General features: G+C 39.2%; 1 pseudogene; it reads left to right on the plus strand.

Annotated features, from left to right (window-relative positions):
* Positions 1 to 2649: 2649 nt before the first annotated feature.
* LOC118622487 lies at positions 2650 to 12999 on the plus strand (annotated as a pseudogene).
* The last annotated feature ends 391 nt before the right edge of the window (positions 13000 to 13390 follow it).

Here is a 13390-nt window from a genome sequence, read left to right on the forward strand (position 1 = left end):
CCCTCTCCAGCCCTCGCTCCAGTGCCAAACAGCTCAGTTCTTCCCTGTGTGTCTCTGGCGCCCCTCGAGCTGCCTCCCCTCCGAGCTCAGAGGGAGAGAGTCCGATAAGTCCGTGCGCGGGCCCTTTAAGGAGCTGCCTGGGGCTCCAGCCGCCTCAGCCTCCCTGAGCCTCAGTCCCCACTGCTTTTCCAGCCAGAAGTGATGGGGATTCTCTTCCTGGCACTGGAACCCTGAGCAGGTCACCTGGTGTGGGACGGGGCGCCTCAGTCCTCAGGGAGGACCTTCCCAGCCGAGGTGTCCTCCTGATTTTTATCCGCCACACGTGGGTGTGGGACCAGCCCGTCCCCTGCGCCCTCCTGCCAGGCTCCATGTGGCTGCTGCTTTAATCCGTAGTTGTCGGACTTCCATTCAGCTTGATTTCAGGCAGTTTTGAAGGATGGTTGTTCTGTAGTTTAGTTGTAACTTTGATGTGGTTGTGGGAGGACGCGATACCGCGTTTACCTACCCGTTGTCTTGACCGGAAGTCCAAAATAAAAGTTTTAAATGTGACTCATGAATTCATAAAAATCCTAGAAGAAAATGTAGGCAACAAAATCTCAGACATCACACACAGCAGAATTTTTACCACTATGATGCCTAAGGCAAGAGAAACAAAGGAAAAATTAATACATTGGGCTACATCAAATTGCAAAGCTTCTGCACAGCAAAAAAAAACAAACTTCAAAATGGAAAGGGAACCCACTATATGGGAGAGCATAATTGCCAATGACACATCAGATAAGGGGTTAATCTTCAAAATATATAGTGTTCAAACAACTCAACAAAAGAATGACAAACATACCAATTAAAAAATGGGCAGAGGATCTAAATAGACACCTCTCCAAACAGGACATATAAATGGCCAAGAGACATATAAAAAAATGCTCAACATCACTGATCATCAGAGAGATGCAAATTAAAACAACTATGAGGTATCACCTCACACCTGTCAGAATGGCCACCATCAACAAACCATCAAACAACAAGTGTTGACGAGGGTGTGGAGAAAAGGGGACTCTAGTGCACTGCTGGTGGGAATGCAGACTGGTGCAGCCACTACAGAAAACATTTTAGTATTTCCTCAAAAAATTAAAATTGACTGCCATTTGACCCAGTGATCCACTTCTAGGAATACACCCTAAGAAGCCTGAAACACCAATCATAAAGAATATATGTACCCCCATGTTCATAGCAGCACTATTTACAATTGTTAAGGTCTGGAAACAGCCCAAATGTCCATCAGTAGATGAGTGGATAAAAAAGTTGTGATACATTTACACAATGGAGTACTATGCAGCTGTAAGAAAGAAAGATCTCTTATACTTTGAGACGACATGGAGGGACCTGGAGACTATTATGCTAAGCAAAACAAGCCAGTCAGAGAAAGACAAATACCACATGATCTCACTTATTTGTGGAATATAATGAACAAAATAGATCCAGAGACAGAGAAGTAGGGATCACACTGACAAACCTCAGAGGAGGGGTGTGGGGGAGAAGGGAGAGATAAACCAAAGAACTTATATGCATATATGCATAAGTGGTGGACATAAACAAGAATGCCGTGGGAGGAAGGTGTCAATGGGGAGAAAAGGAGAAACATCTGTAACAAAAATAAATTAATTAATAAAAATAAAAATAGTCCAGCTGGCGTGGCTCAGTAGTTGAGCGTCAACCCATGCACCAGTAGGTTGCCGGTTTGGTTACCTGTCAGGACACATGCCCAGGTTATGGGCCTGATCTCCAGTGAGGGGCATGCAGGAGGCGGCCAATTGATGTTCTCTCTCATCCATTTTTCTGTCTCTCTCTCCCTCTCCCTTCCTCTCTCTCTGAAATCAATAAAAAAAAATTTTTAATAAAAATAAAATAAGAATAAATATTAAATTTTTATCAAATGCCTTTCCAGTTTCAGTGAAGATGATCATATGAGTCTTAACTTTTGATATATTAATCTACTAAATTAAATTATTTTTAACCACTGAATTCTCCTTTCATTCCTGGAATAATCTGCCTTGGTAATGGTGACATTTTAAAATATTGTATTATGTTTATTTATATTTTATTTTGTGTGACTGTCTTTTCTACGCCAAACTGAAAGGTTCTTGAGATCAGAAAATATTTATTATCTATTAATGTTTCCCCCAAGTCAAGTAGAGTGACTGATAGCCAAGAGGTACTTAGAAATATTTGTTGCATTAATTAAATAAATTACAGGAGTTCAATAACTATTTAATAAGCAGTTGAATATCTCCTGTAATTTATGTAATTAATTCAATCTCCTCAATCCCACTTCCTGGAACAACATTGCAACTGTGATTAGCATACTCGTATTCATCACTTCCTTCTCTCTGTTGTGTGCATTGCTTGGTCAAGGTTAATGTATCTGCAACCACAATGCTGCAAATAGGCATAGAATGTATGTGTTTTTCTTGGTGTATACTTGTTGGGAGACAAATCATGATATTTGCAATCCATTCCCTACACACACACACACACACACACACACACACACACACACGAATTGACTAAGGATTATAATAGCACCCCTTTCAGACAGCTGATGGAATGACTTCTGGTGATACAGTAACTTCTAATTATTACTACTAAAAAATGTCCATTAATGTTTGTATTCCTGCTGACTACCTTATTGATCCTAAAGGTTCTGACTCCCTGAGCCTGTTCTTCATGTCTCAGTACCCCAGCAGCAAGGTACCAAATTCAACATTTTAATGTATCTGCCAGATTTTCATGTGTCTATGGCTGAATATATGCTGATAGACTGAAAGAATAGCCTTAATCACAAATAATCACCTTAACCATTTGGAAAAATAATCACCTTAACCATTATATACGATTGTTTATATTTTGAAAATCAAGCCCTGATTCCAGATATTTATTCGTAGATCAAGACATATGTTCAATACCACTGTGAACTTCCAATGCAAAATTATTTTTATTTTTCTAATTTTATTTTTGTTACAGATGTTTCTCCTTTTTCCCCGATTGACACCCACCTCCCCATCCCCCCACCCCCACCCCATCCCCAGCTTTGTTGTCCATGCTCATGGATTATGAATACACTAATGTGAGTTCTGTGGTTTATCTACACACACACACACACACACACACACACACACACACACCAGGATTGTCAGTCTGTATCCAACTTCTATATATCTGGGTCTATTTTGTTCCTCAGTTTGTTTTGTTTATTATATTCTACAAATAAGTGAGATTATGTGATATTTGTCTTTCTCTGCTTGACTTGTTTCACTTAGGATAATACTCTCCAGGTCCCTCCATGTTGTCTCAAAGGATAAGAGATCTTTCTTTCATACAACTGCATAGTACTCATTGTGTATATGTACCACAGCTTTTTTATCCATTCGTCTACTGGTGGACACTTGGGCTGTTTCCAGATCTTAGCTATTGTAAATAGTGCTGCTACAAACATGGGGGTGCATATATTCTTTCTGATGGGTGTTTCAGGCTTTTTAGGGCATATTCCTAGAAGTGGGATCACTGGGTCAAATGGCAGTTCACATTCCCAGAAGTGAAATTGCTGGGTCACAGGCAGTTCTATTTTTAATTATTTTGAGGTAATTCCGTACTGTTTTCCACAGTAGCTGCACCAGTCTGCATTCCCACCGACAATGCACAAGGGTTCTCTTATTTTCACATCCTCACCAACACTATTGTATGTTGATTGTCGATGGCAGCCATTCTGACAGGTGTGATGTGATATCTCACTGTGGTTTTAATTTGTATCTCTCTGATGATTAGTGACATTGAACATCCTTTCATATGTCTATTGGCCATCTGTATGTCCTCTTTGACGAAGGGTCTATTCAGGTCCTTTGCCCATTTCTTAATGGGATTGTTTGTTTGTTTGTTTTATCCTCACCTGAGGATATTTTTGCATTTATCTTCAAATAGAGTGGGAGGGAGAAAGAGAGAGAAACATCAATGTGAGAGAGACACAGAGTGGCTGCCACCCACACCACCCCAACCGGGGCCAGGGACAAACTGCAACCGAGGTACGTGCCCTTAGTAGGAATCGAACCCGGAACTCTCCGGTCCGCAGGCCGACATTCTAACTGCTGAGCCAAACAGGCCAGGGCTGGATTGTTTGGGGTTTTTTTGGTATTGAGTTTTATAAGTTCCTTATAAATTTTGGATATGAACACCTTATTAGAAGAATCGTTGATGAATATTTTCTCCCATTCAGTGAATTGTCATTTTATTTTCTTGGTGGTTTCCTTTACTGTGAAAAAACTTTTTAATTATCTCTCTTTGAAATTATTAATAAAATTCCAAACCCAGAAACTAAGAACTGGAAATTGAGAAACTGCTAATACAAGTTTATGGGGAAAAAAAATATATATCTATAAATCTTTCTTATTATTTGTTATTAATAGTCACCCAAGGACAGGTATTTTTTTTTCATTGATTTTTGGAGAGTGGAAGGGAGGGAAGAAGAGAGGCAGAGAGAGAGAGAAACATCTATGAGAGAGAGAGCAGCACATCCGTGGTTGCCTCCTGAATGTGCCCCGACCAGGCCCAGGGATCACTCCATGACCATTTGGTGCTCCAGTGACTTCCTGTCCACGGAGCCACACCAGCCATGGCTATCTATACATCTTAATAGAATTCTTCAGAGATCATTGAAATTAAAAAATCTAGAGCTGCTGGCCTAACCTTTAAACAGAATAAACACTAAAGACTAATTTCATTATCTGGAGAATTTAGAGCCTCCACAAACTTGTGTCTTCTGCATGGCAGACTGAGTAATCAAGCAATCTTAGAGTTGGAATGGAACGGGAAGGTCCTTTAGAATACAACATGGGGCAATATAGGTGAAATGTATATACAAGAGCTTAATACACAACCCAGGATGTTGTAGGCACCCGATAAATAGTAGAGTTGAATCTATTTTAATTGTCACCATTTGAAAATAAATATTTAGGATAAAATCTGTACAACAAAAAACATTTTCTCCATAATTCAAAGAATACAGATAAGCAAATACATACATTAAACACACAATAATAGTGTTGAATAAGTTGACAGAAAGCAACACTGAATTTGGAGTCAGAAAGACTAAGTTCAAGTCCCAATTCCACCACCTACCAGCTGTGGATACTTGACTTAACTTGTTTGAATATCCATTTTCTTATTTGTGAGAATGGAAATAATAGCATCTCATTATAGATTATGTAGTTTTATTTTAGGTACAAAATCACATGGGATAATTCATTAGAAAGAACAATGTAAATCTAAGATATCATTGTCATTGTTATTACTATACCAGTATAATTTTACCCACTGAACAGTCTGAAGAGTGGATTTGAGAAATGACAGACAAACTCATCAGCAATATTATAGGAAATTTCAACAGAGAGATGAAAATCCATACATGCTTATAATGTAGTTTCCCAAAGTTATCCTGTATTGTAAGAATAATAAATCACTACAAAGCAGATACAACAGATAAATTTTGCAATTAATACAGTGACTATTTTAGCATCCACACAGTTTCATCAAAGTTCACTTAGGGCTCAAATCAAAGCAGCAAGTAGACAGAAATATATCAATGACCATGGAATTATTCAGTGACTCACTAAAGAAGTTCCTCAATTCTGGAACAATTTTGTAAATATTTTGAAAATAACAGATAGATTGACTAAGATGTGAAATATAAATCAGCTTTGGGTAGGCTGATATAAGTGATTTCTAAAAGAAATTAAATGGGTTACCTAATTCATCATAAAATAACTTTTAGAAAAACATGCAGAGGCTATAAACATACAAGTCTAAATCACATCAAGATACCTTTGCAATAATTGGACATTTTATTTTTCACAATAAAATGCTAACCTGTGAAGCATGGTTTCCTAGTAACACCAGTCATCTAGGTAAATAAAGTAGAATTCAGCTGACAGCAATCAGCAGCCATTCAAGTTTCAATAAGAGAGGTGAAATCACTTGGGTGCTTGTGTTTTCATTTCCATTAGCACAAAAATGAAAACAAAAGAAATTGACTTTTAAATGTAGAATTATTTTTCAAAATTTGAAGGAGACCGTGAAGTGATGCCCAGTGTTCCCTGGACAAGCTTGGCGTGTCCCGGCCAGTGTGAAATATTCCTCAACAAGGCCATCCTTACCCGGTGAGTCAAGGAGAAGCTTCCTACCTGGCATACATTTTGAAGGGTGGAGACCAACCTCATCTCTGCTCACTGTTGTCTACAATTCCCCACTTGGAAGGAAGGCATCTTTGTTTTTGTTTTTCTGGGAGTTTTGTTCTGTTTTGTTCTTGCCTATTATGTAAGGCTTTATTATCCCAAATCTTAAAAACGCAAATGTTCCATTGTGCACCTTTGTGTCCCAAGTTTAAGCCCTTCAATCAAATTAAAGGCTGGACATGTATAAGAAAGGAATCATCAGCTGATAGATAGGAGATAATACACTCTGTGCGACTATCTCGATTTGCTACCCACTACTACTAACATACAGTGGTCCTGTCCTGCTCCATAGAAACAAAAGAATTTAACACTAAAATCATAAAAAATAAAATCTGTAGACATAGCCCTGGCTGATGTGGGTCAGTGATTAGAGCATCAGTCCATGGACCAAAGCGTCATGGATTCGATTCCTGGTCAAGAGCATGTGCCTAGATCGCAGGTTGGATCCCTGGCCCTGGTCAGGTCACATGCAGGAAGCAACGGATCTATGTGTCTCTCTCACATGGATGCCTTGCTCTCACTCCCCCCCGCACCGCACTCTTTCTAAAAAAATCAATGGGAGAAATATCTTTGGTGAGAATTAAAAACAACAAAAAATCTATAGACATAATTTTTCTACTGTACTTAAAATAAATCCGTGATAGCTCAGTCATCTACCACCAATCACTAAAAGATAAGTAAAGAAATAACACTGTCTGGCCCATGTGACTCAGTGGTTGAGCATCGACCATGCACCAAGACGTCACCAGTTCAATTCCCAGTCAGGACACATGCCCAGATTGTGAGTCCAGTCCCCAGTAGGAAGCATGCAGGAGGTGGCTGATTGATGTTCTCTCTCATCGATGTTTCTATCTCTCTCCCTCTCCCTCCCTCTCTCTCTAAAATCAATAAAGGAAAAAAAAAGATTTCTTTAAAAAAAGAAACAACACAGAAATATGATTTTTTTTAAATGTTTATATTTATTGCTTTTGACGTGTAGAGACTGACAGAAGCATATTTTCTACTAGAAAAATTATTGTTCCGGGAAAGTAATGATGTAACATGTTGTACAAAACACATCATGTCATATAAACCCTCGTACACGCCTGAGAATATGCAATGCCATGGGCATGGCAAGCCCTATAGTTATCACCAAACACCTATTCTTCCCTATATTTTTTGTTCCTGGAAGATCCTTGTTTTGTGTTGCTGCACTTGTCTACACTACTTCCTGTGGCCGAGTGCGTAGGAAGGATCTCCTCATTCCTAGCTGAGGTGTAAATGCAGGTTGCTCTATGCCAATCATGCTAACCCCTTGCCCCTGACTAGCTTAGAAATGGGCATGTGGTGTAATTCTGATCAATGAAACATGAGCTAGAAGCTTACTGTGGTAACTTTTTCACTGATTTATAAAACAAAGTAACAGAAAAAAGATACCCTTTTATGTTAGATAGAATTTTGTCTGGATGCGATGTTTGGAACTACTGCAGCTATCTTGTGATCAAGAGGAACACAGTCCTAAAGATGAGCCAGCATGCTAAGGACAGCAGAATGTAAAAATCAGAGGAATTCATTCTTTATGTCATTGAGCTCTGAATTAACCAACCGGAGCTGCTTTACCGCTGGACCTGTTTTGTGAGATAATACATATTGTTACTGTTTAAGCCAACTCAGGTGGAATTTTCTATTAAATACAGCCAAAGACATTCTAATTACTATAGAACATATGTTTATCACAGCAACGCATTTGAGAAGTGTCTTGTAATATCCAGGTTGATTTGATGAAGTCATGTGGATTTTATGATAATTTAAGTTGGTAGGTAAAATGATTTAGGGAATTCTTCAGTGTATGTCTCAGAGTTTGTTCTGTTGAATATATTTTTATCAGCAGAGAATAAACGCATAGAAGACATAAAACATGTAGATAACTTAGGAGAGAGGAATAACTAATATGCTAGATGACAGAATCAAAATTTTTTTTTAAAATGTTTTTCCCAAGGAATGATATGAATGTTTGATTCTTCTACCCTACCTCAACAGTCTTTTCAACTCTTACGCAGCTCAGCTTGTCCTATCAGCAATGCTTTCCCTTATTCCTCACTCCGCAGCATAGTTTAACATATGTGTACAATTCTAGTATTATTTCTGGTCACTACCACAATTATTGTTCAAACCATACCTTAATAGATATGCATTTATTTATTTGTCTATGTGAACTTCTGGAAAACACCATGCCTTATTCATCTTTGCACCCTCAGTCTCTCATTTGATGGTTGGTGGAATAAATGCATGTATGAATAAATAAGTGAATCAATGAACAATTAAATGAATTAGTTTTTTAAAAAAGTAGCATCACTTATTTGAAGCTGAAGGACAAGAAATAACAAAACTGAGAAGTGAATGGAAACTACTGAAGACCAGGAAAAATCTGAGTTCAGACCTGATACAACGAATTTTACGATCTCCCTGAATCAAATATCCCATGACTGAGCCTCCTCTCTTTCACTGATAACTTCTCCACATACACGTGTACATGTGCACAGCACACTTCATGGATGGTTACAATGTTTCATACTCTTGAAGACTTGCTTTGCAAGTGCACTAACTAGCTTGAATTATGCTTTACATAGCAATTACTGGGCTTTTGCAGTTACTGTAGAAATCATTGGTAGCCCTAAAGAGTTCTGTGCCATGATAGTGGCAATGTAGAATACTTGGCATTGAAATCTAATCTCTACATAATTTTCTCTTCCTTCAGCACAGTGTATTTTGCATATAGCAAGTGGGGTAGAGGCCGGTTTACCATTGCAACCAAAAAATATATAAAATAACTAGGAATAAACTTAACCAAGGAGGTAAAAGACCTATTCTCAGAAAATTACAGGACATGGAATAAGGAAATAGAGGAAGATACAAAAAAAAAAAAGTAGAGCCCTGTCCGGCCGGTGCGGCTCAGTGGTTGAGTGTTGACCTGCTCCAAGAGGTTGCTGGTTTGAGTCCCAGTCATGACACATGCCCAGGTTGTGGGCCTGATCCCCGGTGGCAGGCATGCAGAAGGTGGCCAATCCATGTTCTCTCTCATCAATGTTTCCCTGTCCCTTCCTCTCTCTAAAAAACCAATAAAGAAAAAATAATTAAAACAAAAAAAAAGTAGAGCCCTGGCCAGTTTGGCTCAGCAGTTAGAACATTGGCCCATAGATCAATGAATCACAGGTTCAATTCTGGTCAAGGACACATACCTCGGTTGCAATTTGTCCCTGGCCCTGATTGGGGTCATGTGGGAGGCAGCCATTCAATGTGTCCCTTTCATGTCCATGTTTCTCTCTCTCTTCCTCTCTCTTTCTCCCACTCTATCTGAACAAAAGTGGAAAAATGTCCCCAGGTGAGGATTAAAAAAAAAAAAAAGTAGAAACATATACAATGTTCATGGATTGGAAAAATCAACATCATTAAAATGTCCATACTACCCAAAGATCTACAGATTCAAGCAATCGCCATTAAAGTACCAATGGCATATTTCACAGAACTAGAACAAGTACTCCAAAGTTTATATGGAACCAAATAAGATTGCATATAGCCAAAACAATCTTGCAAAAGAATTACAAAGTAGGAGGGATCACAGTACCTGATATCAGGTTATACTACAAGGCCACTGTAATCAAAACAGCCTGGTACTGGCACAAGAACAGGCATATAAATCAATGGAACAGAACAGAAAACCCAGAAATTGACCCAAGACATTATGCTCAACTAATATTTGACAAAGGAGGCAAGAGCAAACAATGGAGTAAAGAAAGCCTCTTTAATAAATGGTGTGGAAAAATTGGTTAGCTACATGAAAAAAAATGAAACTAGACCACCAACTTACACCATATACAAGAATAAACTCAAAATGAATAAAAGACTTAAATGTAACCTGTGAGACCATAAAAATCCTAGAAGAAAATGTAGACAACAAAATTTCAGACATCATATATAGTGGAATGTTCACTAATACATCACCTAGGGCAAGAGAAACAAAGAAAAAAATAAATACACGGGACTACATCAAACGCAAAAGCTCTGCACAGCAAAAGAAACAACCATCAAAATGGAAAGGGGACCCACTATATGGAGGAGCATAATTGTCAACGATACATCAGATAAGGAGTTAATTTTCAAAATATAAAGAGTGCTCATACAACTCAACAAAAGGAAGACAAAGAACCCAATTAAAAAATGGGCAGAGGACCTAAATAGACACCTCTCCAAACAGGACATACAAATGGCCAAGAAACATATGAAAAAAATGCTCATTGTCACTAATCATCAGAGAGATGCAAATTAAAACAACTATGAGGTATCACCTCACACCTGCCAGAATGGCCGCCATCAACAAATCATCAAACAACAAGTGCTGGTGAGGGTGTGGAGAAAAGGGGACTCTAGTACACTATTGGTGGGAATGCAGACTGGTGCAGCCACTATGGAAAACAATATGGTGTTTCCTCGAAAAGTTAAAAATTGATCTGCCATTTGACAGTGATCTCATGTCTAGGAATATACCCTAAGAAGCCTGAAACACCAATCAGAAAGAAGATATGTACCCCTATGTTCATAGCAGCACTATTTACAATAACTAATCTAGAAACAGCCCAAGTGTCTATCAATAGATGAGCTGATAAAAAAAAAAGCTGTGGTCCATTTACACAATGGAGTACTATGCAGTTGTGAGAAAGAAAGATCTCTTATCTTTTATGATGACATGGGGGGACCTGGAGAGTATTATCCTTAGCGAAATAAGCCAATCAGAGAAAGACAAATATTACATGATCTCACTTATTTGTGGAATATAATGAACAAAACAAACTGATGAACGAAATAGACCCAGAGACATAGAAGTAGGGTACAGACTGACAAACCTCAGAAGAGGGGATGAGGGTGGGGAGGGAAGAGATAAACCACAGAACTTATACGCATGTATATATAACCAATATAACCAATGGACATAGACAACGATTCTGGGGACAGGGTCGGGGCAGGGGAGATCGAGAGGAGGGTGTCAATGGGTGAAAAAGGCGAAACATCTGTAACAAAAATAAATTAATAAAATTTTTTTTAAAAAACAGGTTAACAATATCTACCTCATCAGGTTATTGTTAGGATTAATAGATAAACAATAAGTGCTCAATAAATGGCAGTTATTATTATTGCTATAAAACAGGATACTACCAGAGACAGAAAATACAAATAAGCAAGTTTTAGTCCAATAAATAGAGTCTATAAGTAGGGATGGGGTGACAGCATACACGAAATGTCTTGGCCCAGTCTGATCAAACCCTGAGGAAGTGTGTGTTAGTAGAAGGTCAATGCTAGGGTTTCCCCAGCTGGAACCACAGAGGGTGCAGAAGAGAAGAAGGTTCTGCTATGCCAGAAACACTTAAGAAAAAGTGAAGGAATTTCTCAGAGCTAAAGATCAAGCTCCTAAGAAAGATGTTTGCCCAAAGATGCTTTCAAAGTCAAGAAGGAAGCTTATCTATGAAAAAGGTAAGTGTTAGGATTTGGCCAGTGATGCGGACTGTTAAAGAATTCACAAAGAAGAAGAAATGCAGCGAGGAAATGTGTTTTACTTTCCGAGGAAAGAAAGGGCAAAATATTGATGGGACAGTACCGGCGGTGGAGGAAGAGTGTCATGTTCTTTTAAAGAGCCAGTAGTTGCTGTTGCTAAGCGATAAGGAGGGAAGAGGTTGTGTTAAGTTAGTGGTTCAGCTGTGACCAGATGCCTGGAGTTATCTTGAAAAGTCACAGTCTGTTTACTTTCCAGGAGGTGATCAGGCAGATGTGCTGAAGACATGCCATGTTGATACTTTCCCAAGCCTGTAAAACAAACTCAGAACAAAAGTTCTAAAGAGTTCAGAGGGGAGAGATCTGTCTGAAGGGGGTAGGGGGAATCCTAATTCAGTTTCTTACTAACCTGAGACTATTTAGTGCAAATCATCCCGAGGCCGTTAGCAGCAGGGAGGACGGGGAAGGAAGAGCCAGCCTCATCTCATCCTGCCGTTTGGACGGAGGAGCCAACAACCCAGGATTTAATTGCCAGGTGCTTCTCATAAACTGTGGAAAAGCCACAACAGAGAAAGGAGAGACCTGCTTTCCATCCTTTCACTACCACAAGAAATATAGGCAGATATACAGAGCAGAGAGTCAAATGGCCAGGGTGGCAAGGAAGCTGCCAACTTCTATGTACCTGCGGAAACAAATTGGCATTTTTCATAAGGATCAGAGGTATCGATGGTGTGAGCCCAATGGCCCGAAAGGTGCTGCAGCTTCTTTGCCTTTGCCAGATCTTCAGTGGCACCTTTGTTAAGCTTAACAAGACTTTGCTTAACATGCTGAGGATTGTGAAACCATATATTGCATGAGCGTATCCTGAAGTCAGTAAATGAATTGATCTACAAGCGTGGTTATGGTAGAATCAACAACAACAAACGAATTGCCCTGACAGATAACACATTGATATGGTATCATCTGCAGGGAGGATCTGATTCATGAAATCTATACTGCTGGGAAACACTTCAAAGAAGCAGATAACTTCCTGTGGCCCCTCAAATTACCTCCTCCACGTGGTGGAATGAAGAGAAAGACCACTGACTTTGTAGATAATGGAGATGCTGGTAACAAGGAAGACCAGATCAACAGGCTTATTAGAAGGATGAACTCAAGGATCTACCATGGTTATTTTTGTAATCTGGTCAGCTAATAAAGAGTCACTGCTTTAGCCTGGCCCATGTGGCTCAGTGGTTGAGCGTCGACCCTGCACCAAGAGGTCGCCAGTTTGATTCCCGGTCAGGGCACATGCCCAGGTTTTGGGCCCAGTCCCCAGTGGGGGGTATGCAGCAGGCGGCCAATTGATGTTCTCTCTCATTGATGTTTCTATCTCTCTCTCTCTGTCTCCTCTCTCTCTCTTAAAAAAAATTAATTAAAAAAAGTTTAAAAAAAAAATGTGTGACTGCTTTAAAATTGACATATAAAAACATTCAACAATAGCATCAAAGGGATTCTTGAAAGTCTGTTTACATGTGCTCAGAAAGTGGAGTAATACTTGCACTAAAATCACACCAGATTCTGGCCACTTTCCTGGCCACAGAAGA

The sequence above is a fragment of the Molossus molossus genome, unplaced genomic scaffold (assembly GCF_014108415.1).
Source record: "Molossus molossus isolate mMolMol1 unplaced genomic scaffold, mMolMol1.p scaffold_m16_p_9, whole genome shotgun sequence".
NCBI classification, from domain to species: domain Eukaryota; kingdom Metazoa; phylum Chordata; class Mammalia; order Chiroptera; family Molossidae; genus Molossus; species Molossus molossus.